The sequence below is a fragment of the Ambystoma mexicanum genome, chromosome 7p (genome assembly GCF_040938575.1).
Source record: "Ambystoma mexicanum isolate Mex_15411 chromosome 7p, UKY_AmexF1_1, whole genome shotgun sequence".
Taxonomy (NCBI): Eukaryota; Metazoa; Chordata; class Amphibia; order Caudata; family Ambystomatidae; genus Ambystoma; species Ambystoma mexicanum.
This window is the reverse complement of record NC_090939.1, coordinates 381,818,478-381,842,999: the sequence shown is the minus strand read 5'-3', so window position 1 is coordinate 381,842,999 and position 24,522 is coordinate 381,818,478. Positions and strand designations below refer to the sequence as shown.

The following is a 24,522-nucleotide window of genomic DNA, read 5'->3' as shown; positions in this document are numbered from 1 at the left end:
CACCCCAGCAAAACAGGAAGTAGCATTGTTCCCAAGTACTTTAATTTTCCACATAGATTTGCTGGACTTCCAGTCCCCCTTATGTCCACCCGTCCATTCCATGCACCCACAGTCCCCTCTCCAGATCTTGTAGTCCGAAGCGTTCTAATCTTGTGGCTGTGCAGTAGACAAGGAAACCACAAGCAGAAATTATTAAACTATCGAGTGATGAAAACATTAAGGGTCAGGTGGGCTCATGAATTAAGTCGCTTGCAGCATCAGATCAAGAGGGATGAGTTGAGTGCGCTAGATGTTTTTAAAAGAGGGACTGGACCGGAGCTGCTCCCCTTTGCTGTTGTAAAGCACTGTCTGGGGGAATGGGGTGGCAGCGCCATGCGGGTCATGTATTTGAATCAGGGATTTCAACCCTATCTACTTCTAGGGCTGTACCTAACTCTGATGCATTTTACCCAAGAGCTGGGTTTAGCTCGTGCTCATCTAATCCTAATTTGAAGTCTCAGGAAGACCCATATATCCTTGTCTAACTGTTCTGTTTTCATTGCAGCAGCATTGCTCCATTTAACCTTGACTAACTGTTCTGTTTTCATTGCAGCCGCATTGCTCCAAGCGTCAGTCTATCAACCAAACTACCTGTGTTCCGGCAAGAAAAACCCAGTGAAGCACTTGCCCCAGTCACGCAGGTAAGGATTTATTTTCCCTGTGTGCCATTGGATGAGTAAATATGCTGATGTTTTATATCCACCCTGTGCAAGGTTGCACCTGCAACCTAGTCCGGGGCCACAATGCAAAAAGAAATTAGAACTGGGCCTGCATGATCTGAATAGTAATTCTTCTGAGACTTGTACCAATGTATTTTAATCCAACCAGTGTTTCTGACCCATTTTTGCTTTTTTAAAATCTCCCCTCCTTTTTTCCCCACCCCATATTTCTGACCCTTTTTTGCATGGGGTGTTTCCCACCAACCCCAACATTTTCAAATGGCTCAGTTCAACTCTTTGCATGTGGTGTTTGCCATGTTTATGCTTTTTTTGGGGTGCATTTTTACTTTTTTAAAACCGTTTGCAATGTTTCGACAGGGTCAGGCTCCTTTTCTCGATGGATCGTTTCTAGTGCCCAAAGATGGTAGGGATCTGAAACGTAAAGCGGAAGGAGAGGTGGGAACAGACAAAAGAAATGCAAAAACACGGAAATATGATCACTCTTATTTGGACTTTGGGTTCACATGCATCACAGTCGCTGGGGAAGTGAAGCCGCAGTGTGTGATTTGTGGTGCTACATTAGCAAATGACAGCCTGAAGCCAACAAAATTAAGGCGGCATTTGGAAACCAAACATGCCGATTTAGCAAAAAAGACCAGGGATTTCTTTGTACGGCAGCTGCAAGGCATGAAAAAGGAAAAGGAGACTGTTAAAAGTGCGGCATCTGTACCTGCAAATGCTTTGAAAGCATCTTACCACATTGCATACTTTCTTGGCAAAAACAAGAAGCCTTTTACAGATGCTGAGAAAGATATTCTCCCAACCATTCTCGCTGTCAACCGGGTAATGCTTGGTGAAAGTGCAGCAGAGAAATGCAAAAGTATCCCTATGTCAGGCACAACAATTTGCCGCCGTATTGCTGACCTGTCCTCTGATATCAGTACAGAATTGATATCGCGCTTGAAAGACAGCCAGTTCGCCCTACAGTTGGATGAGGCCACTGACATATCAAAAGAAGCTCACTTGATTGCCTATGTGAGGTACTGCCACGAAAAGGAGATGTTGGAGGACTTCTTGTTTTGTAAGCAAATTAAGGGCAGAGCAACTGCACCTGAACTCTTTGAAATTTTAAACAACTTCCTAAAGTGGGAGGTGTGTGTTGGTATTTGCACAGATGGTGCTCCTTCAATGTGTGGTGCTAGAGCTGGGCTAAAAGCAAAAGTATTGGCAGTAGCTCCACATATTGTGTGGACACACTGCATGATACACCGAGAAGCTTTGGCTGTGCGCAATATGGGGCATTAACTGACACAGGTTTTGACTTCTGTTGTAAAGATCGTAAATTTTATTAAGATGCACCCCACAAGAGCCCGTCTGTTTGCCACCTTATGTGCAGAAATGGGAGCTGACCATGATGCTTTGCTGTTTCACACAGAGATCATTTGGCTATCCAGGGGAAAGGTTTTAAATTGCATCTATGAACTCAGAATCTAAGTGAGATACTTTCTCCTGGAGTTAGACCAGACAAAAGCAGAGCCTCTGTGTGATCCACGCTGGTTTATACTGTTGGCTTACCTTGGCGACATCTTTGAAAAGCTAAATTTTCTAAACCTCTCCCTGCAAGGCACAGAAACCACATCATTTGCCATGAAGGCAAAAATATTGGCATTCAAGAAGAAGCTGGAGCTTTGGAGGAGGAGGGTTGATATTGGCATAGCCGATGCATTCCCATTATTAGAAGATGCTCTTGAGGAGACGGAGAATGATCTTTCATTTCATGTGTTTCTGAAGTAATTGGAAACCATTTAAATGCTCTCAGAACCAGTCTCGAAAAGTACTTTCCTGACGACAATTGCAACATGAATGACTGGGTGGTTCAGCCTTTCCTAGCTGACGTAGGAGCCCATCTCCCAATACAACTCCAGGAGGAGCTAATGGAGCTCCAAAGTGACCGCCTACTAGAGAGCCAATTCAGAAAATTGTCTTTGGGTGCATTTTGGCAACATGTGTCTGCAGAGTATCCAACTTTATCGAAATGTGCAGTCAATGTACTTTTGCCTTTCAGCACCTCATACCTGTGCGAAATTGGGTTCTCTGCACTTGCAGCCCTAAAGACAAAATATCGGTCAAAGCTGGAGGGGGAAGAAAGCCTACGGTTGGCTATTGGAAAAATTGAACCCAATATTGACAGGCTGACTGGTGAAAGGCAGGCCCACCCTTCACACTAGTTCTCCAGTATGCCACTGTCCAACTTGCAAGTGACAGCATTGACAGTACGCTGTTGTACTTCAGAAACAAATTGTTACAGCGCTTGCATAGCAAATGTTACTACAGGACAGCAAATAAATATCCAACACTATTTTTAGTCGAGTCCTCTGTATTATAGCAAAATAATCGGAATGCTTTGTTCACAAATATTTGTCCTCATCTGATTTGAATCATTGCAAGCAATGATTTTGAAACAATGTGGTGTTTGGCATGCACTCCTTCGTTGGAGGCACCATTGTACTCCAGCGCGCGATAACTGTTCGCAACCGAGTACAATTTTGGAGTACATGTGTATGGGGGGGGCCTGGGCCGGAGAAATTTTTCTTAGGGGGGGCTCGGGGTCAAAAAGTTTGAAGACCACTGCTCTATGCTGTGATAATTGCCCAATGAAAAAATGTGTTTTCGCAGGAATTTAGTTAAACAGTTAACTTCAGAGTGCCAAATGGAAGGCCAAAACAAAACAGGTTTAAGACTGAGGATGACTGAAATAAAGACCATGCCCGTTTTAAGATGGGTAATATAGGCTGCAGTCGATGTGGGCACCTTCAGGAGACGACAGAGGAAGACATTTTCCTCTGACCTGCGAACTTGCCCATTGTCCACATTTCTCTCCCATAGGACCCCACACTAACCCCTTTGGCTTTATAAACTGAACCTGCAGGCCCTCTAAGATGAGGTGGTGCTCTTATAGGATGGATGGAGATGCAGAGGTTACTCAAACATCAATAAGAATATCGACTCAGGAAGTTGGCAAAAGGTACACTGTTTTATGAACAATTCTTTAAAACTGGAAGTACAACAAACATCGACGGACGTCTCATGGCAAGGTCTCAACGATTTACATAAAACTTTTGTTATAGTAAAACTTCGTCATCACTGACGTCACACTACGTGGCAAACTATAAAACCCATACTGGATTGTAGTTGGATAACTGGTAACATCTACATATACTTTCTAAGGGGTGTGGAACTGTGATTGGGTCTCTATTGTCAGGTGGGAAACTAAGCCCATCTCTAGTGCAAGTCATCCTCATCGTCACAAAATACACAACAATTTATTGGTTCACAAACTATAGTGCTCTTTGAAACATGGCACTCTATAATTGGTTGGCGCGCTTGTACCCTTCTGGAACATTCCACTTGCTAGCAGAACGCAAGCTGGTACCCCAGGTGTTAATGCGTTGGGCTTGACCATGCCTCCCCACCCAATTAGCCCAACCATCTACCATCACTCTTACTTTCCTGCGTTTAATTAGCCTTTGAACATGGCCTTGCAAGCCTCACAACCCCTGGGAATAAAAAGGGAGTGTGAGCATGCACTCATCTTCTTGTCTCGGCGTTGTCTGCCCAAGTCTATTTCCATCTTGGTCACGTGACTGGAGACCACGTTTCAAGCTTCGTCTCTGTATTTAATGGTTTTAAAACGAATAAAACTTGGCACTCATTGGGCCTCATTACAAATCAGGCGGTCCGGAAATAACGGTGGCGGTAAACCCGCCGCCACCGTTGTTTCCGAACCGCCTGATCCCGACTCCTGCAGGCGGGAGGTGATGTTCCCGCCAGGTTTGACCTGGCGGGTTTAACACTGCCCGCCTGCAGGCGGACGAGGAAACACAGGCAGCATTATGAGATGCTGCCGGTGTTTCCATGATCCCCATTCCCATTGAGTCTGATAGGAGTCAATGGGAATGGGGATTAACTCCATTCCGCCTCTGTGATACCCGGAAAACCGGGGTTATAATGCCCCGGTAATTCCGGGAATCACGGAGGCGGAATGGGAATACGAGTTCCGGCTGTAACCAGGCGGTTTTTGTAATGAGGCCCATTGTCTTTTTGCTGTACCTTGGCAGGGGCTTTGCCCGTCTCTTGCATAAATTGTATCTCTTGAAGCTAGACAACCAGTTCTCAGCTGCACTGGCCTTTTGACACTGGGGCAACCAAGCCCTCCTGGATTCTATTTTGCTTGTCAGCTACTTTTATTAACTGTGCCACACTTTCAGTTTTCCTGCTCATGGGTCCCAGTTTGTTAAAACACGATGTGGAACATTCAGATTTCTTATGCATACAAATACTTTGGTGCATCGGCGCAATCTATTCACTACGTATGGCCAGCCTTTATGATTACTTAGTCTACTTGCGTTACAGCATTCTGTACAATTATAAAATGGTTTGATTTTCTTCTGTTCTCCTCCACACATTTAATCTTCATTTTCATGTGAACGTTTACTCGATTCTCACTTCATCACCAGATTCTATATGTTCTCTTTACTTTCTCTTTTGCTATCTCTTCTCGTTGTGTCACTTTACGTCATGTGACGTCACCAGTTTGCTCTTCAGTGATCTTCCCCAGATCTTCACCAGCTCTTTGTGGATACATAAAGAATGGTTTTCTCAATGGGTACTTTGCTTCAAAGGCTGCTCGCGTTATTGGCATCATTACAGGGGTTGTCTTTGTCACTATTTCTCTACAAAACTGTTAACATGTGTGGCACCGAAGAATTTATCAGGTTTATGGCAAGTCTGAAAAGGCAACCTGAATCCTGCTTCTTTCTGGATCTCCTGGCATCAAGATGTTACTTCCAACTAAGCCAACTATTGAATATGATCCTCAAATATTCAAAGTGCTTACAAAAAGACAGTGTGTGGTCCCCTAGGAAGACCCTTGGCTCCCACTGCCTATTTGTTGAAAAAACACATGACAAAAACATGTTCTTGGCTAACTCTCAGTCCTAGGCTAGTCATAAAATTCACTTGGCCCTTCACCAAAGTCTGAAGAGATTTGGGATTTATTGCATGAACAACAGCATTGTCGGCATAGCTCAGGACAGGGGACATTCTCCCCTCACACTGTGGAACGTCTATTTCCAATTGCTCCAGACACAGAAGAAGATGGTTAACATAAATATTAAAAATCAATTGAGCCAGCAATGGGGCTCTCCTTTAACTCCACCCCACTGTAATAATGGATACAGACTCTAAAATCTGCATGAAGGCAGTCCAGAACTCGCAGCAGCGGACTGGACCCCTGCCTACGTGACCGAAAGCTGAACTCAAATTCATAAAGTAGAAAGGGTTCTGCATTATCGTAACATACTTTGATAAAATCAGGTACACATTAACAGACCAGATTGGAACCAAGTTCATTTTTCCCTTTTAATAATAATGCGTTGGGTGGCCTTCCACACTTTTGTTTTTTCTGTCCTTCATCTCACAACCGAAGGTTAAGGTTTTTAATTCCAATACTTAGAAGAGCTAATTGTAGAACAATTAGCGAAGCGGATCAAAGAGGTTGCAGCTTCAATATATATGTTTTTAGAAGGAGCATTCCTGCTGAATCTGAAGCATTTTCAGGACGGAACCAACGTTTTAAAATCCCGATCTCGAGTACTGTTCTAATAACATTGTATTTTGCATTTGCATGATTTATGTTGGTATTCTGTGCATTGATTTTTGTTATGTCTTTTATGATAGCTTAAAGCTTTGAAATAAAGATTGTTTCTTTCATATTTTTATTTTTTAAACAGACTCGTTGACCGTCCCCATACTCTCTCTGAAAGCCAACTGACAAGATGCCATTTTGCAAAACCACTCCTCTAATCGGTTTATGAGGATACCTGAAAACAATGTTGAGGTTTATTCCAGAAGAGTGATTGGCCGGTAAGAGGTTTTAAGTGATTTGTTACCCGTTTAATAGATTTGGATAACAGTGTCAATTTTCCAGCTCGCAGGGAAAGGGCCTGTTAGCAGCGTAGTATTAAAGACCTGGTTAAGGAGCAGAACCCATAGTTGAAGACATGAGTAAGAGATAATTTGGGAGACCATCCACCCCAGGAGCTTTAAGGCTCTTTAGGTAGCAGATAACCGTTTCCTAATTGTAAATAAATCCTAGGTAGTATTCTCAAGGTCAGTGTGTGGATCTCCACCACCACTGCGCACTACGCTATACAGTTTGCAATTGTAATCTACCCAGACCTGTGCAGAAATGTACATCTGGTGTGTTACATATACCCAAATCCAGGGAGGTCGAATTTCCAGTGATAATCCCCCAGAAACCTTTACTTTTGTTTCTAGTCACAGCGTCATAGAGGGCGTCCCAATGGCCATTTGAATTCTCTCGTTTCCATGCAGCTAAAGCGTGTTTACAATTAGCATGTCTAGACCTTATGATTGCAAAGTCTTGGGATCTAGCCTTGAAATCCCTGAGAAAAGCTTGCTTTTTGTGCTTGCAGTCAGCTGAGAACCATATGTTCCTACAACCCTGTTTCTGAAGGCTTCCCCACTGGAGGTAATACGAGAAGAGAAAGCCCTCAGGATTAGTTGGGGGTGGTTACAATTCAAACAGATCTTGAGGTTATCCTCGTTAGGTTCGATATTATCTTTCATATGATCTAATTAATGCTCAATCCGGCCTCCAATGTGAGGCACGTCCCTTTGCACATTTTTTAGGATGGACTGGAAAGGGCAAAACAGTGCCATAAGGCTTGTCTACAGCCCATAACCAGGTCATAGTGAGAGGTAAGTGGTCACTCTCACAACATTCTAAAATATCAAAACGCATAATGTGATTCCAGCTGGACATGGGAACCAGGATATAATCAATTATACTTTTAAAACGACAGTTATTAAAAGTATAATTGCCAGCAGAGGGGGATTGAAATCTCCCATTTATCTATAGGTCTATACCCTGATTCAACCATGAAATCCCATAGCATAAGGGCAGTGTTAGATGTAGAGGGATCGAGGAGAAAGTTCCTCCTCATTGTCATAATAAAGCTTGTCCCCAGAGACAATTTTGCAATTTAAATCACCAGCAATAACAGTGATCAAATTGTGGCTGGGAATCAGATTGCATTATTACCCATAGCAAACGGAACATGTCAAGGGACTTTTCTCCTATTATAAAGATTGATCAGACCTAGATGACATTGGGAGCCCTTAGCATTAGCAACTTCAAACAGCAGGTTATTATTAGGAATATGCATTTATTGATGTTCCACCCAAGAATGCTTGCTATGAATGTCGCCAGGTCACCCGAGTATCTCCCTTTATTGATAGATCTCATAGCTGCCTTCTAATACAAGGTGAAACCCTGATGATGTACCCGGTCAAAAGACCACGTTTCCTGAAACATAACCACATCACAATGTAGACGTCACACCAGAGTCATCCCCAACTTTGTTAGGAAGACCTGCAATGCTCCATACAAAAATCTTAATTGGATTGGAAATATTTAAATTTAGGGGATCCTGTGTAAAAGCCTCGGTGGGCATCACCGTCCCTGCCCCTACGGAAAGAAAGATAGCTCTACTAGTCAGTCCACACCCTGCAGGTCGCCCAGGCATTCAAATCTATTAGATGATGTCATGAATTGCCCCCGTCGGACACTGAAAAAGATGTAATGGGCAATGATCTAGATGGAGCAGATCCAAAGGCTCTGGGGTTCATAACATGATCGAGTTATGGTTTTAATGATGCCTGGATCACACGTGGGTGCCAGCTCTTTTATGGCCTACATGCCTACCACACCTTTTCACTGTTCATTGATTATCAACCTACTGCAAAGTTTAGCCCAGACCATAACCGTGCACTGCATGGCATCTGATCTACACTTCTCAATTATCTTAAAAGGTAGAAATAAAGACATCAGAGATAATGATCAGAGGATTATTCAGTCTGCACTTGTGATCGCAAACAGTATGGGATGCACTGATACACTGCAAAATGTGCTTGTGCTGCAATATAGTACTCCATACTTGGGGCTACAATGTGCCACATGAAAAGGACTTTGTTCAATTGCCCCATCTAATGTGTGCCTGTTAGTATCTCGTTGTCAATGGAATCAGTTCATGAAGGTACATGAAGACTCAGTGCCTAGGCCACATTTTTTAATAGTAAAGGAGTTTTGCAAATACCAACATTTAATGAGTGCAATCCTACCATATAAGGAGATTGGCAAGGTAGACCTCTCAAGAGGGGTGTGAAGGTGAACAGTAGTAACCCAAAAAACACAGTATCACAGTCCAAAATAAAGGGAACCTCCAATCAAGATTCTATAAAAATATAAGCACTGTAAACACCATCTGCAAGTAGAAGGAAAATAGACTGCTATACAAAATCCCCAAAGGAAATAACAGAGAAGATGCAACAGACTGGAGAAAGTAGTACTCTGAGTGTAGTTCCAGGGGTGGTAGGCAAGCCATAAGAAGACCGTGGAGAGAGTTCAGTGATGCAGTACCTGGATTCAGTTCTTGGTCGGCTGATGCATCAGACCCCGGTTGGAACGTTGATGCGAGCTGATCAGGCTCAGTCGTGCGGGTGCTTTGTTCGGTCAACACGGAGTGGTTCAATGATGCAGGTCGGGTGGTTCCAAGAATGCTTCACAGTTAGCCAGGATGAGTCAGGCTTTGGATGCTAGGAGAAGTTGGCGAGTGACACTCCAGTAGTTCAAGTCGGTGGGTGATGGTCATTGAAGTGGTGATCGAGGGTGTATTGGTGTGCAATGAATGAGGCAGCGTTTCTCGGGCTAGCTGGGCTGAGGCGTCGTTAACGTGTTAGAGTCAGTGGGTGACCTTCTAGACCTTCGGTTTGGGTTCCTGCATTAAGCAGTCGCCTTGGGCCTAGCAAATGAGGTGCTTCGCTAGGACACGATGCAGTGTCAGGCTGGTTTATATGCAGTGCATTGGTTCGGCTAATTGGAAGAATGCAGATAGCAGCACCAGCTCCTTGTCTAGTGTTTAAAATGTGGGGAATGCAGAGTGACTGGTTCAGTGCGAGAGTACAGGGAGCTTCGGCTGGTCTGGCCCTCCAGTTGCTGGGAGGCCTTCGTAAAGGACTCCAGGACAGGATACTCTGGTTCAGGGTCTACTCTTCTGGCACAGAGATTCGGTTGCTGAATGTGTGGTCGAGGCACACAGCACTCGTCACACCCGATTTTCCCTGGGAGTGGTTAGGGGACAGATCTTCCTTCTGTCTTGAACAGCTCCTTCTTCGCCTCTGGTAAAGGGCTTTGGACAGTGCAACTGTCCCAAAGGAAGTCCAGGTGAGAATTTTCAGAATGTCTCTTCGCCCTTAAAGTATCCTTGAGGAACTGAGGAACTAAGGTTATTCTATAGAAGGAGTGCAATACCTTCTTTTAATGGCCCAAGTCCTCAGGTGATTGGTCTAAAGCTAGTCTGCTTTAGGGGACCAATCCCTGTTCCTGGCTGGAATGGACTTTGTCCTCTTGATCTTGCACCCACAGTGCTTTGCTCCAGATGAATGTAGGAGACAGAAAAGAGAGACTGTGAGAAACAAGGTGGTGGAAAGCTTCTTCCAGTGTCCAGAGCAACCCTTCCTATCCTACTCCCACCCCCTTCCCTCCTACCTCACGAAAGGCCTTTGGATATGCAGCACCCTGGTGTGAGGATACACCTCCTGAATGGTTATGTTCCTATGATAGCTGGGCCCAGAACAGCTGCCTGCTGGGTGGCTGTCTCTGGGGTAAGGGGCTCTTGGCCCTCCAAAAGAGAATCAAAGAGAGGCTGGGTCGTCTGGGTTTCTGTCCTGCCATGTGGCAGCAAAGACCTGTATGACCCGAATACACATGCCCTCCCACAGCAGAGCTGACGCACAGGAGCTGACATGTGTGAAATATCGATTGGGATGTGGCAGCCATGATCATCATTATTCGCCATGCACTATGCCTAAACTCAGGCATAGTGTATTCTTATAGATTACCCTGCCACCAGCATGGGGTACTCATGATCATCATAGTTTGGGTACAGGGGGCATATCTGAATTGTTGCCCCTGTGCTGCAGTGACTTTGCTATCCCTGCGGTGGTCAAATGGCCATCTTGTGACCTTTGAACCCGCTCAGTGCCACAATCAGAGTGGGTGCTGCGGAATCAGGCTACTGATGCAGCCGGGAACAAGTGCACTATGCTTTTGGCATGGAGGTGCGACAAAGGGGTATCTGGGTAGCAGATTACCCCTTTGGAGAAGGAGTCGCTCACATCATTTTCCAAATGTCAACAAAGAGTGGCAAACCTATTATTTGATGTATCTCATTAGTGGGCCATATTGTGGCAAGTCATGGGTGCTGGTTCAGTCAAGGGAGGTGTCAAAGATTTAATTATAGTCACCAGTATCTATTAGCTGGGCACCAAGAAATGTATGAAATTTAGTTGCAGCACATGTGAAAATAGTCAGAAAGATTAAAGCACATACTTTAATGTTGCCTAAAAACTATAACATATCTACTTTACAGATCTATTTCGATAGAAGAGGGAACATTTTACGGATCCGTATAAGGGATTAATGTCATCCCTGGACTTAAAGGTAAAAGAGGAATCATTTAGTTTCTCGCATGTTTTACAGTATCAGTATTAAAAAGCCTCAATACATCTGATTACTTTAAGAGATTAACCTTAAGCCCCAAATAATTAAGGTGTGGACAACTTCCAAGCTTTCACATAGGTATTAAGGCCACACCTGCGCATGACAACAAATACAATTATAGCGTGGTGACTACCAACCGCATGGACATATTCCATGAAGTGATTCTGAGTGGCATCTGATAGACAACAAGAGTGTAGCTCGCGTTGCCTGCGATATCATTTGGAACTCCGAGGGGGAATATATCCCCAGGTGTAGACAGGGTTGGGCCTGAGAGGGCAGGGCCCACTCAAAATCTGTAAATGCCCTCTCAGCATCGCTGTGTGGGCATTTAAAGATGTTAAAGTCACTGCGGCGGGCCCAACTATATTAGCTTTTCAGGCCCCACTAAATAGGCAATCCTGGCCATCCCTCTGAATATATCCCATGCTCGAACGTTACTGATCTCTAATTTTTTGTTGTGTATGCCTCCCTGGGGAGAAATCAGTGAACTCTTTTTGTATTATTAATTATTTTTATTGTGATTTGGTTTACATGAAACCTTCCACAAATTAACACAATTACATTCATGAATTACATACAATACATTCACATGAATATACATAACATTTAGCAATTAAAATCAAATCCATTTAAAGAAAGAACAAGTGCAATAACTAGGGATATGTCCACTCCCCAAATGAGACGAGACCCAAACAATTATTGGGAGTGAACAGATGCAAAACTGTCCAATTCCTTATAGGATGCAATAGATCTACCAGAGATAAAAGCTTTACAGTCCAGAATCCAATGTCTTAAGCATGTGGTAGGACACTTCCAAAAAACGGCATACCAAAGAAGAATCATCTTCCCCAGATGACACTGACCAATATTTAATCCTACATACTATGTAACATAAATAAAATGTTTGATATCACGTCAAAGCAACCCCAAAATGAAAATGAAAGGAATACCATGTAAAAGGCCATATTCCCCTGTTGCAATTTTATGGCCAGCATGATATAGCAGGAGGGTACAACATTCAGGTAGGAGAATAGTTGCTAATGGCTTTCCATGGAAGCCACACACAACAATGAAATAGTGTCTTCTATTTTGTCACATGGTCTTATATTGGTAGTGCCACTACATATCTATCGCAATGCACCATTTCTCGCAGTACCTTAGTGTTAAATCTATTTGAATGTAACTCTGGTATAATATTTTAAGAACTGGAACGCAACCTCTTTTACACCAGTCCTTCACTACAGAGTCCTGGCGTGCAGAGCCAAACCCAAATGAAACCACCATCGAACGTAACAAAAAATATGTATGTATAAGGTAGGAAACTTTCAGAGTATGCCAGAGGCAGCCATGACTGCTCCCCCTTCCCAACACTCAACAAACACACATACATAAAATGGGTTAACTAGGATATAGAGCTACTCTGTCACATGTAGAAACAGAGCGTGTCCATGTTAATAACATCAAAAAACCTCTCAGCATCATTGATGCATAAGAGCAACATTACATGAGTACGGAAAATAGTAGGACACCAGCATATGTTAAAACAGTTGTCAGAGGGATAGCTTAACCTGTATTTCTCAGTAGCATCAAAGAGCACACATTACTAAGCAACCAGAGTTTAAGAGAATGGGCCAGGTTCTCAAAAATAAAAAAGTGTGTAAATCTGAGATGTGCCACAAATGCACCACTAATGTGCCAAAAAAAGATGCACCTCATTCACAGAAGTAAGCCTCTTAGAGATGCTCCATTTTATAAGAGAAGCGCAACATGTGTGTAAAGGATGCACAAAGCTGCTGGAAAGCATGCAAACAGACCAAATTAAACATGCAAAGGGGAAGTGACCACAGAATGCACTGAAAACCTGACTCACAAAACCTGATCACCATATTTACTCCAGATCCTGCCATTAAACATTTGCTCATTTCACAATCTGGAGCAAGTGGCCAAGAAAAGAGTGCAACTGATTTGTCCAAACAAAGGAGCACACTGTGCACCCCAACCACAACTATCAACAAAGTATAAAAGCCCAGCACAGAGAGACAGGTACAGAGCAACAAATGGCTTAACCAGCAGACATCATGCTGCTGCACCAACTGATGAGTAGGGAAATTATAGATAGGAGGAGGATCAAAATATTCAACTGTCAGATGAAGAGGTCACCCAGAGGTGTTGCTTCGCATCCCATATTATACTGGAGATAGTGAATCAGTGTGAGGGTCCCTTTACCATACCCACAATCCAAGCCCATGCTATACCACTACTAATCACAGTGCTGTGCGGTTTGCATTTCTTTGCCACATGCTTCTTCCATAAGATCCATTGAGTCACAGTGGTGATGTCATAATCCTGATTGTCACAGGCCTTAAGCATGGTCTCCAATGTGTTCCTTACGTCTGCCAGAGGATAAATAGGAATGATTAATTATACATGTACGTCGGCAGGAATAGTGAGGGCATTTTACAGCATAGCTGGGTAATGTGCATTTGTATTGCCATTTATTGCAACAATGTGTCCCTCATAGTGACGCGGCCATAGAGCGCTTGTACAGAAACAGGAGACACTGGCATTCCTTGCATGTACAAATCATGTAAGATGCATGCAACATAATCATGAATGTGAATGCTTACTATTATGGAGCGACACACGACAGCTACATCGATCAGTACTATGCAATACTATCCAATAGTAATCGACTATGTAGGGTGTGTAGTAAGGAGGCCGAAGCTCAACCCTCTTGCCTCAAATTTGGTGTAATTTAAGGAGCTTGTTTATCTCCTTCATTATTTAATATTTTCATCGCTCCAAGCAAATCATGTCGCTTTTACCAACTATGCGGACGACACCCAATGAGTCGTCACATTGTCTGGTAATCATATTGAAGATGAACATACTGTAAATAAGACCTATGGACACATTCAAGCTTGGATGGTGACCAATGGCCTGGGATCTAACAAAGAAAAAACAGAAATGATGATTGTAGGCACTGAATAAAAATTATGGAATTTGAGTGTGCAATACAAGCACTTAGTTGTAGTATTAAAACAAAAAAAAAGTAAAGACCTTTGGTGTACATCTGCATCCCAATTTGAAAATGAAAGCCAAGGTCAATAGCTTGGTCTCCTCCACAGCGTACTATATTAAATTGCTGGCACAAATTTGCCCCAATATATCGTGTATAAACTGTGTGACTTTAGGTAGGGCTATTGTGGCATCAGAAATAGATTACTGTAGTAGCATCTTGGTGGGCATGGAGAATTTGGAGTGTGCAAGATTACAAACTATACAAAATAATGTAGTCAGGGTGATCACTAGCTTAAAAAGACAAGATCATGTCTCTGATGCAAGACGCAGCCTGCACAAGCTTCCTATCAAGCAAGACTACACTTTTGTTTACTAGTTATGACCCATAAATGTTTGACTGGTGTGTACCCTTTATACCAGAGGGAATTGCAGATCCAAATAATGTGCAAGATCTCTGAGGTCCAATCATACTAATCAGCTGGTAATACCAGCTGCCAAGCTTGCACAGGCCATGAAAGGAGCTTTTTATCTTGCTGCTGTTAAGGCATGGAATGCTCTACTCCCAGATATTAGAATAATGATATCGACTGAGCAATTGAGAGAGAAACTGAAGACCCTACTGTTTAGATCATTTTTGACTGATTTTGCTATATGGATCTCTTCTTCCTCCTATTGGAATAAGACTTCCACTTTTCGTGTCTTCCTCTGTACTGTGTTGCCTGTTTTCTTGTTATTTGTCTGCGCCCTTAAATGTCTGCCACTTGCTCAGGCCACTGACTAGCAAGTGTACATGATATGCAAGTGTCCTCAGAGGTGTTCTGGCAACACATCATGCCAGCGCCCATCCACGACTTTTCATTGGCTGTCTAGCAATCACACTGACAGTGTTTACACAATTACGTGAATTGAATGCATAATCCTACTGTACCTCAACACACTCATAGACATCGCTCTACAATATTCCTGCATGACATGGCAAAACTACCCACTTAGATATTTAAATGGTGTACATTAAACTTTCTCCCATGGGATGCGATCCACATTACAAAGTAGACTTCCCACACAGTTGACAGACGTATTATGCACATAAGAAAAAAGAAAGTGAATGCATATTAAACAAATTATATGAAATACTGTGCTTGTGTTTTTAGGATAGTTGCAGTCTTATTTGGGGAATCTGGTGAGATGCACATGTGTTTGCACAAAGTGATGCTCATATTGGCTTTTGCACATAAAAATGGGAATGTTTATGCCATCTTCTGTTTCCTCTCCCCCTTCCGCTTCATTAATGACCTCGCTCTCTCCTCTTACTGACTCTGATGTTTCCGTTCTTCTCACTAAGGCTAATCCTACTTCGGCCCCTTATGATACTCTCCCTTCCCCCCTACTGTATGCCCCCCTCATATTCCTGTTCTTACAGCTCTTTTCAATTCTTTTATTGATGCTGGTATTCCCCACTCTTTTAAGCATGCTTCTATTTTATCAATACTCAATAAACCCTCTCATGATCCTTCTTCTCTACCTAATTTTGCCCTATCTCCCTTCTACCCTTTCCCTCAAAGCACCTGGAGTACAGAGTTTATGCACAGGTTTCTCCCCGTGTTATTTTCAATGCACTTCTTCCTCATCAATCTGGTTTCCGTCCTCGCTACCCCACAGAAAACGCTCTTCCTGATGTCTCTAAGTCTCTTCTCAATGCTTGTTATTCCAAACTCTCTTCTTTTCCTTTCCTTTTGGATCTTTCTGCTGCTTTTGACACTGTTGATCACACTAGTCTCCTTTCTTTGCTCCATAATCCTGGCTTTCAGGGGTCTGTCTTAAATGGTTTGCCTCCTATCGGTCAGCTCGCACCTTTTGGGTCCCTTGGCTTAATCGATCCTCTACTGCATTTCCTCTTACCTACAGGGTTCCCCAAGGTTCTGTGCTAGGCCCTTTTCTCTTCTCCCTATATACCAGCCCTCCTGCCTCTATCATTTTTTCCTTCAGCGTCACCCATCATCTTTATGCAGATGACTCACCGATCTTTCTATCCTTCTCTTCTCTCATCCCTGAATCTCACTCCACTCTCTCCTCCTGTCTCCTAGCCATCCAATCTCGGATAGTGTATCACTATCTTCATATTAATCCCTCTAAAACCAAGGTTATCTTTTTTCCTTGCTCCACCATCGCTCCTCCCCTTCCTCCTCTCTCTAAACCTCGCTTTATTATTCCTTCCTCTACTTCCAGTAATGGGGTGTAATATTCGATTTCTTCTCCCCTCAAATCTCTTCCATTTCCTGGTCCTGTTGCTATCAACTTTACAATATCTGCAAGTCTCTTCCATATCTCCCTGCCCACGCTACTATATTTTGCTCTCCTGCTTTGCATTTGCTCTTTTACTGTTCTGCTAACCTCAATAGCCTTTTGCATACAGACTTGCTCCCCTTTGTTCAATATATGATTCTTCTATGTGTCTTCTTTTTACACTTTCTCCTTTTGATTCTATCCATCCCGCTTTGCTTTCTCTTTGCTGGCTTTCCTTTGACTCCTGGATACTGCATAATTTTGTCTGTATAGTTCTCAAATGCCTCCATGGTCTTGCAACTCTCTATATCTCCTCTCTCATGTACTTTTACACTTCAAACTGCTCTCTCTTGGTCTCAATTTCTTTTGTCTGTCACTCATCTACCCACTTGTGCATCCTCTCGTTTTCATTCCTTCTCTCTACTTGACCCAAAATATTGTAATGTTCTCCCTCTACTGCCCCGCTCTGCTTGTTCCGTCGTCCAGTTTAGAAATCGCCTTGAGGAACATCTTTGCCCTTGATTGTGTTGTCCTGACTGATTCACTCATTTATCATTTATTGCGACGTTGTTGTTCGTCTGTTTGTTCAGCACTTTAGCGTAAGGTGCAATAAAAATCCAATAAATACAAAATTACAAATACAATACAACACAACATGAGTAACATGCACATTTCGTCAAATGCGCCAGTAAATTGCCCACTTATTTGCTCATCTGTATTGATTTTGTCTCGGGAGGATAACTCAGGGGCAACATGCTTGCCTTGGAAGCAAGACGACATGGACCAATACCGGTTTGATCCCTGGTCTGCACTTAGAAACCTATGCGTATTAAGCGCATTATAAATAACCAATCATATCTTTTGTGTAACAATGCGCACACTCTTGCACATGGGGCCTTTTTTGGTATTTCCTTTGTAATTACGTGCTCGCAATGAGATGCGAGATGGAGCAGGAGCTTCCTTGCACCACTGCCTGTGTTTTTGAGAAACTGCTCCGATGATATTATCTCGTATGTCATGGGCTTAAAGGAAAGAGTGTTCTATTAAGTGTGGCAAGGATGAACTAGAGAGAGTACCACCAGATGGACTGCAATGTCCAGAGCCAACACATTCCCCACATGAGGCTGTTCTGGGCAGAGGCTCAACAAATATCCCTATTATATCTGTACTTGGAAACAAATTAGTTTTATCTCTTTAGATAGGTGCTGTTGATAAAAAACAGCATGGCATACTGTAGTCAACATTCTATGAGTTTCCTCTTAGAAGATATAAATAAGGGCATAGCAGCTTGGACTAATGATGCAACATCCGTTTGTATGGGTATATTTGACATTTGGCACTTCAGGTTTGCCTTCTATTGGGCTTTGTGCAGTACCCGATCATGGGCCCTGTCAATTAACAGCCATGATAAGGTAGATGTGGGATGCTGGCCAGGTTCCAGTACAGTAAGCAGTGTCTACTGAGAATTGTGAGGAGAAGGGAAGGTCATCCAGAATCTCTTTGCAGAATTTTTCACAGCATTTCAGTGATCTGAAGAAACCCAGGGAGGCCTAGAATCGAGGCAGTGATTCTGCATGATCTGTCCTCCAGAGCCTAGTTCTTAGCCTCGACTGCCTTAATGTTGTGCAATAGCCTCTCAATAGTGCAGTGAGTGGAGGCCTCCCATCCCTCAATGTCACTTATGCTGTGCTCAGGTGCTACCTCTATACAACTCTCTTTTTAAAATATGGGCCCGTAGCATTGTTATATTTCATCCGGATGGAATCAAAGCCTGCCTTAATTTTCATCAGTGTCAGACTCTCGGAACAGCAAATAGTGATAAGAACCAAACAACATTTTTACCGAATAAGTTTTAACGACAAAATATATATTTTTTAAATATTACATGGTCACGGTAGTGGCCATGTAGTTATGGATAAGTTGCTGTTTCCATAGGAAGAGCACATTTTGGGCGGCTTATAACTTCGCTCCACCTGGACGTATCCTCACCAAACTTTGCAAAAAAAGTATATGGCCCACTCTGAATTTGTTTGCAAAGTTTGGTGAGAATTCGTCCAGGGGGGGAAAAGTTATAGGGGGGGTCCCAAAATTACAGCCCAAACCGCTGGACGGATTTTCACCAAATTTGGACCAGGAGCAGCGGCTTGGTCCCGAAAGCGTGCTTTTGCAAATTTGGTGAAAATCCGTCCAGTAGTTTTTTTAAAAAATTACCAAAAAGTAGGTAAAAAAAAAATGGTGATATCCGTGTTTGCTTCGCGGACACACTTCCCTGTTTGCTCCGCAGACAGGACAGGGATAGGGCAAGCGGGTTGCGTCGTGTCCGCGGACATGTTACGTGCTTTCCCATTGGTTGCACTGCAGCGTGCAGTGTGTCGTATTTTCAAGACGCCCACCATCTTTGTTTGTGGTTTGCGGTGAGAGCCCGGCTAGTAAGTGTCTTCCTTCCGTTCCCCCCACCCCCGCTCATGCTCGTGTCTTCCTCCCGTTCCCCCCACCCCCGCTCATGTCCGTGTCTCCTTCCTGTCCCCCCCCGTGTCTCCCCTGTTCCTCAAGCCCCCGCTCACGCCATCGGCACACGGTGGCCTGCGGAGGGCCGAGGAGCGGGATCTGCCGCCTGCACAGTTAGCTCAGGCCCCGTGTCTTCCTCCCGTTCCCCCCACCCCCCGCTCATCCCCCATGTCTCCCCTGTTCCCCCCCACCCTCCGCTCATCCCCCGTGTCTCCCTCACAATCCCCCCACCCCCGTTCATGCCCCGTGTCTCCCCTGTCCCCCCACCCCTGCTCATGCCCCGTGTGTCTCTCCCCTTCCCCCCACCCCTGCTCATGCCCCGTGTGTCTCTCCCCTTCCCCCCAACCCCCGCACATGCCCTGTGTGTCTCCCCTTCCCCCCACGCCCCACTCATGCCCCGTGTGTCTCTCCCCTTCCCCCCACCCCCCGCTCATGCCCTGGGAGAGACTCACTAGAACTGGAGAGTGTACCACCAGATGGACTGCAATGTCCAGAGCCAACACATTCCCCACATGAGGCTGTTCTGGGCAGAGGCTCAACAAACATCCCTATTATATCTGTACTTGGAAACAAATTAGTCTTATCTCTTTAGATAGGTGCTGTTGATAGAAAACAGCATGGCATACTGTAGTCAACATTCTATGAGTTTCCTCCTATAAGATATAAATAAGGGCATAGCAGCTTGGACAAATGAGGCAACATCCATTTGTACGGGTATATTTGACATTTGACACTTCAGGTTTGCCTTCTATTGGGCTTCCCCCCCAACCCCCGCTCATGCCCCTTGTGTCTCTCCCCTCCCCCCACCCCCCGCTCATGCCCTGTGTGCCTCTCCCCTTCCCCCCCGCCCCCCGCTCATGCCCCGTGTGTCTCTCCCCTGCCCCCCACCCCCCGCTCATGCCCCATGTGTCTCTCCCCTTCCCCCCCACCCCCGCTCATCCCCCGTGTCTCTCTTCCCTTCCCCCCCAACCCCCGCTCATGCCCAGTGTCTCTCTCCCCTTCCCCCCCACCCCTTGTTCATGCCCCGTGTCTGCCCTGTTCCCCCACCCCCTGCTCATGCCCCGTGTGTCTCCCCTTCCCCCCCACCTCCCGCTCATGCCCTGTGTCTCCTCGGTTCCCCCCCACACCCATTCATGCACTGTCTTCACCCTTTCGCCCCAGTCCCCGCTCATGCCCCGTGTGTGCCCTGTTCCCCCCCACCCCCCGCTCATACCCCGTGTGTGCCCTGTTCCCCCCAACCCCGCTCATGCCCTATGTCTCCTCTGTTCCCCCCACCCGCGCTCATGTCCCGTGTCTCCCTCCTTTCCTACCCCCACCCCCCTCATGCCCCATGTGTGCCCTGTTTACCCCCACACCCCCCCGCTGATGCTCTATGTGTTCCTCCTGTTCCCCCCACCCCCTGCTCATGCCCTGTGTGTGCCCTGTTCCCCCCCGCTCATGCCCCGTGTGTGCCCTGTTTCCCCCAACCCCCGCTCATGCCCCGTGTCTCCCTTGTGTTCCCCCCACCCCCGCTCATGCCCCGTGTCTCCCTCCTTTCCCCCCACCCCCCGCTCATGCCCCGTTTCTCCCATCTTTCCCCCCTCCCCCGCTCATGCCCCGTGTCTTCCTTCTTCCCCCCCACCCCCCGCTCATGCCCCGTGTCTTCCTTCTTCCCCCCCCACCCCCGCTCATGCCCCGTGTCTCACTTCTTTCCCCCCACCCCCGCTCATGCCCCATGTCTCCCTTCTTTCCCCCACCCCCGCTCATGCCCTGTGTCTCCCTTCTTTCCCCCCACCCCCCGCTCATGCCCCGTGTCTCCCTTCTTCCCCCCACCTCGTTCATGTCCCGTGTCTCCCTTCTTCACCCCCACCCCCCCTCATGCCCTGTGTCTCCCTTCTTCCCCCCACCCCCCGTTTATGCCCCGTGTCTCCCTTCTTCCCCCCACCCCCCACTCATGCCCCGTGTCCCCCTTCTTCCACCCAGCCCCTGCTCATGCCTGGTGTCTCCCTTCTTCCCCCCACCCCTTGCTCATGCCCCGTGTCTCCCTTCTTGTCCCCCATCCCCCGCTCATGCCGCGTGTCTCCCTTCTTTCCCCCCACCCCCGCTCATGCCCTGTGTCTCCCTTCTTTCCACCCCCACCCCCTGCTCATGCCCTGTGTCTCCCTCCTGTACCCCCACCCCGCTCATGCCCTGTGTCTTCCTTCTTTCCCCTCGCTCATGCCCCGTGTCTCCCTTCTTCCCCGTCACCCCCTGTTCATGCCCCGTGTCACCCTTCTCCCCCCCGCCCCCCGCTCATGCCACGTGTCTCCCTTCTTCCTCCCCCACCCCCGCTCATGCCCCGTGTCTGCCCTGTTCCCCCCACCCCCCGCTCATGCCCCGTGTCTCCCTCCTGTACCCCCCCACCCCCGCTCTTGCCCCGTGTCTCCATCCTGTACACCCACCCCCGCTCATGCCCCGTGTCTCCCTTCTTCCCCCCACCCCATGCTAATGCCCCGTGTCTTCCATCTTCCCCCCCACCCCCCGCTCATGCACTGTGTCTCCCTTCTCCCCCCACCCCCCGCTCATGCCCTGTGTCTCCCTCCTTTCCACCCCCACCCCCCACTCATGCCCCGCGTCTTCCTTCTCCCCCCACCCCCGCTCATGCCCCGTGTCTCCCTTCTTCCGCCCCACCCACCGCTCATGCCCCGTGTCTCCCTTCTTTCCCCCCACCCCCTGCTCATTTCCCATGTCTCCCTTCTTTTCCCCCACCCCCCGCTCATGCCCCGTGTCTCCCTGCTTCCCCCCACACCCTGCTCATGCACCGTGTCTACCTTCTTCCCCCCCGCTCATGCCCCGTGTCTCCCTTCCCCCCCACCCCCCACTCATGCCCCGTGTCTCCCTTCTTTCCACCCCCCACCCCCCGCTCATGCCCCGTCTCTTCCTTCTCCCCTCCCACCCCCACTCATGCCCCATGTCTCCCTTCTTCCCCCCGCTCATGCCCCGTGTCTCCCTTCTCCCCCCCACCCCCCACTCATGCCTCGTATCTCCCTTCTTTCCACCCCCCCACCCCCCGCTCATGCCATGTGTCTCTCCTGTTCACCCGCACCCCCGCTCATGCTCCGTGTCTGTCTCCCTCCTTTTCCCCCCGCTCATGGCCCATGTCTCCCCTGTTCACCCCCACCCCATGCTCATGTCCCGTGTCTCCCTTCTTCCCCCCACCTCGTTCATGCCCTGTGTCTCCCTTCTTTCTTGCTCATGCCCCGTGTCTCCCTTCTTTCCACCCCCCGCTCATGCCCTGTGTCTCCCTTCTTTCCCCCCACCCCCTACTCATGCCCCGTGTCTCCCTTCTTTCCACCCCCCGCTCATGCCCCGTGTCTCCCTTCTTCCCCCCCACCCCCCGTTCATGCCCTGTGTCTCCCTTCTTCCCACCACCCCCATTCATGCCCGTATCCCCCTTCTTCCCCCACCCCCCACTCATGCCCCATGTCTCCCCTCTTCCCCCCCACCCCCGCTCATGCCCCGTGTCTCCCTTCCTCCCCCCACCCGTTGCTCATGCCTCGTGTCTCCCTTCTTCCCCCCAGACCCTGCTCATGCCGCGTGTCTCCATCCCCCCCACTCCCCCGTTCATGCCCCGTGTCTCCCTTCTTTCCCCCCCACCGCCCGCTCATGCCCCGTGTCTCCCTTCTTCCACCCCACCCCCGCTCATGCTCTGTGTTTCCCCTCATTCCACCCCCACAACCCGCTCATGCCCCGTGTCTCCCTCCTGTACCCCCCACCCCCCACTGATGCCCTGTGTATTCCTTCTTTCGCACCGCTCATGCCCCGTGTCTCCCTTCTTCCCCCCCTCCCCCGCTCATGCCCCGTGTCACCCTTCTTCCCCCCCAGCCCCCGCTCATGCCCCGTGTCTCCCTTCTTCCTCCCCCACCCCACGCTCATGCCCCGTGTCTGCCCTGTTCCCCCCACCCCCCGCTCATGCCCCGTGTCTCCCTCCTGTACCCCCCACCCCCGCGCTTGCCCCGTGTCTCCCTCCTGTACCCCACACCCACCGCTCATGCCCCGTGTCTTCCTTCTTCCCCCCCACCCCCCGCTAATGCCCCGTGTCTTCCTTCTTTTCCCCCCACCCCCCACTCATGCACCGTGTCTCCCTTCTCCCCCCCACCCCCCGCTCATGCCCCGTGTCTCCCTTCTTTCCACCCCCACCCCCCGCTCATGCCCCGTGTCTTCCTTCTCCCCCCACCCCCCGCTCATGCCCTGTGTCTCCATTCTTCCCCCCCACACCCCGCACATGCCCCATGTCTCCCTTCTTTCCCCCCACCCCCTGCTCATGCCCCATGTCTCCCTTCTTTTCCCCTCACCCCCTGCTCATGCCCCGTGTCTCCCTTCTTCCCCCCACCCCCCGCTCATGCCCCGTCTCTCTCCCTTCTCCCCCCACCCCCCGCTCATGCCCCGTGTCTCCTTTCTTTCCACCCCCCACCCTCCGCTCATGCCCAGTGTCTTCCAACTCCCCTCCCACCCCCGCTCATGCCCCATGTCTCCCTTCTTCCCCCCACCCCCACTCATGCCAAGTGTCTCTGCTGTTCACCCCCACCCCTGCTCATGCTCCGTGTCTGTCTCCCTCCTTTTCCCCCCGCTCATGGCCCGTGTCTCCCCTGTTCACCCCCACCCCCGCTCATGCCCCATGTCTCCCTTCTTTCCCCCCCAACCCCGCTCATGCCCTGTGTCTCCCTTCTTTCCACCCCCACCCCCCGCTCATGCCCCGTGTCTCCCTCCTGTACCCCCACCCCCCGCTCATGCCCCGTGTCTTCCTTCTTTCCCCTCGCTCATGCCCCGTGTCTCCCTTCTTCCCCGCCACCCGCTGTTCATGTCCCGTGTCACCCTTCTCCCCCCCGCCCCCCGCTCATGCCACGTGTCTCCCTTCTTCCTCCCCCACCCCCCGATCATGCCCCGTGTCTGCCCTGTTCCCACCACCCACCGCTCATGCCCCGTGTCTCCCTCCTGTACTCCCCTACCCCCGCTCTTGCCCCGTGTCTCCATCCTGTACCCCCCACCCCCGCTCATGCCCCGTGTCTCCCTTCTTCCCCCCACCCCCCGCTAATGCCCCGTGTTTTCCTTCTTCCCCCCAGCCCCCGCTCATGCACCGTGTCTCCCTTCTCCCCCCACCCCCCGCTCATGCCCCGTGTCTCCCCTCTTTCCAACCCCACCCACCGCTCATGCCCCGTGTCTCCCTTCTTCCCCCCCACCCCCCGCTAATGCCCCGTGTCTTCTTTCTTTTCCCCCCACCCCCCACTCATGCACCGTGTCTCCCTTCTCCCCCCACCCCCCGCTCATGCCCCGTGTCTCCCTTCTTTCCACCCCCACCCCCGCTCATGCCCCGTGTCTCCCTCCTGTACCCCCACCCCCTGCTCATGC

At 48.2% G+C, this 24,522-nt stretch overlaps 1 long non-coding RNA gene across 2 annotated transcripts in view; it reads left to right on the top strand.

Moving 5' to 3' along the window:
• The window catches only part of LOC138526079 (uncharacterized), a 169,203-nt gene that overhangs the window by 108,811 nt on the left and 35,870 nt on the right, over positions 1 to 24,522 (top strand). Inside the window, exons 2-4 of one of the 2 annotated variants that reach the window (XR_011283481.1) lie at positions 593 to 680; positions 6,491 to 6,623; positions 11,213 to 11,271. This is a non-coding gene — a long non-coding RNA (uncharacterized lncRNA). Of the gene's footprint in view, positions 1 to 592; positions 681 to 6,490; positions 6,624 to 11,212; positions 11,272 to 24,522 lie in introns of those variants that run through there. The other variant, XR_011283480.1, reaches the window with a different exon arrangement.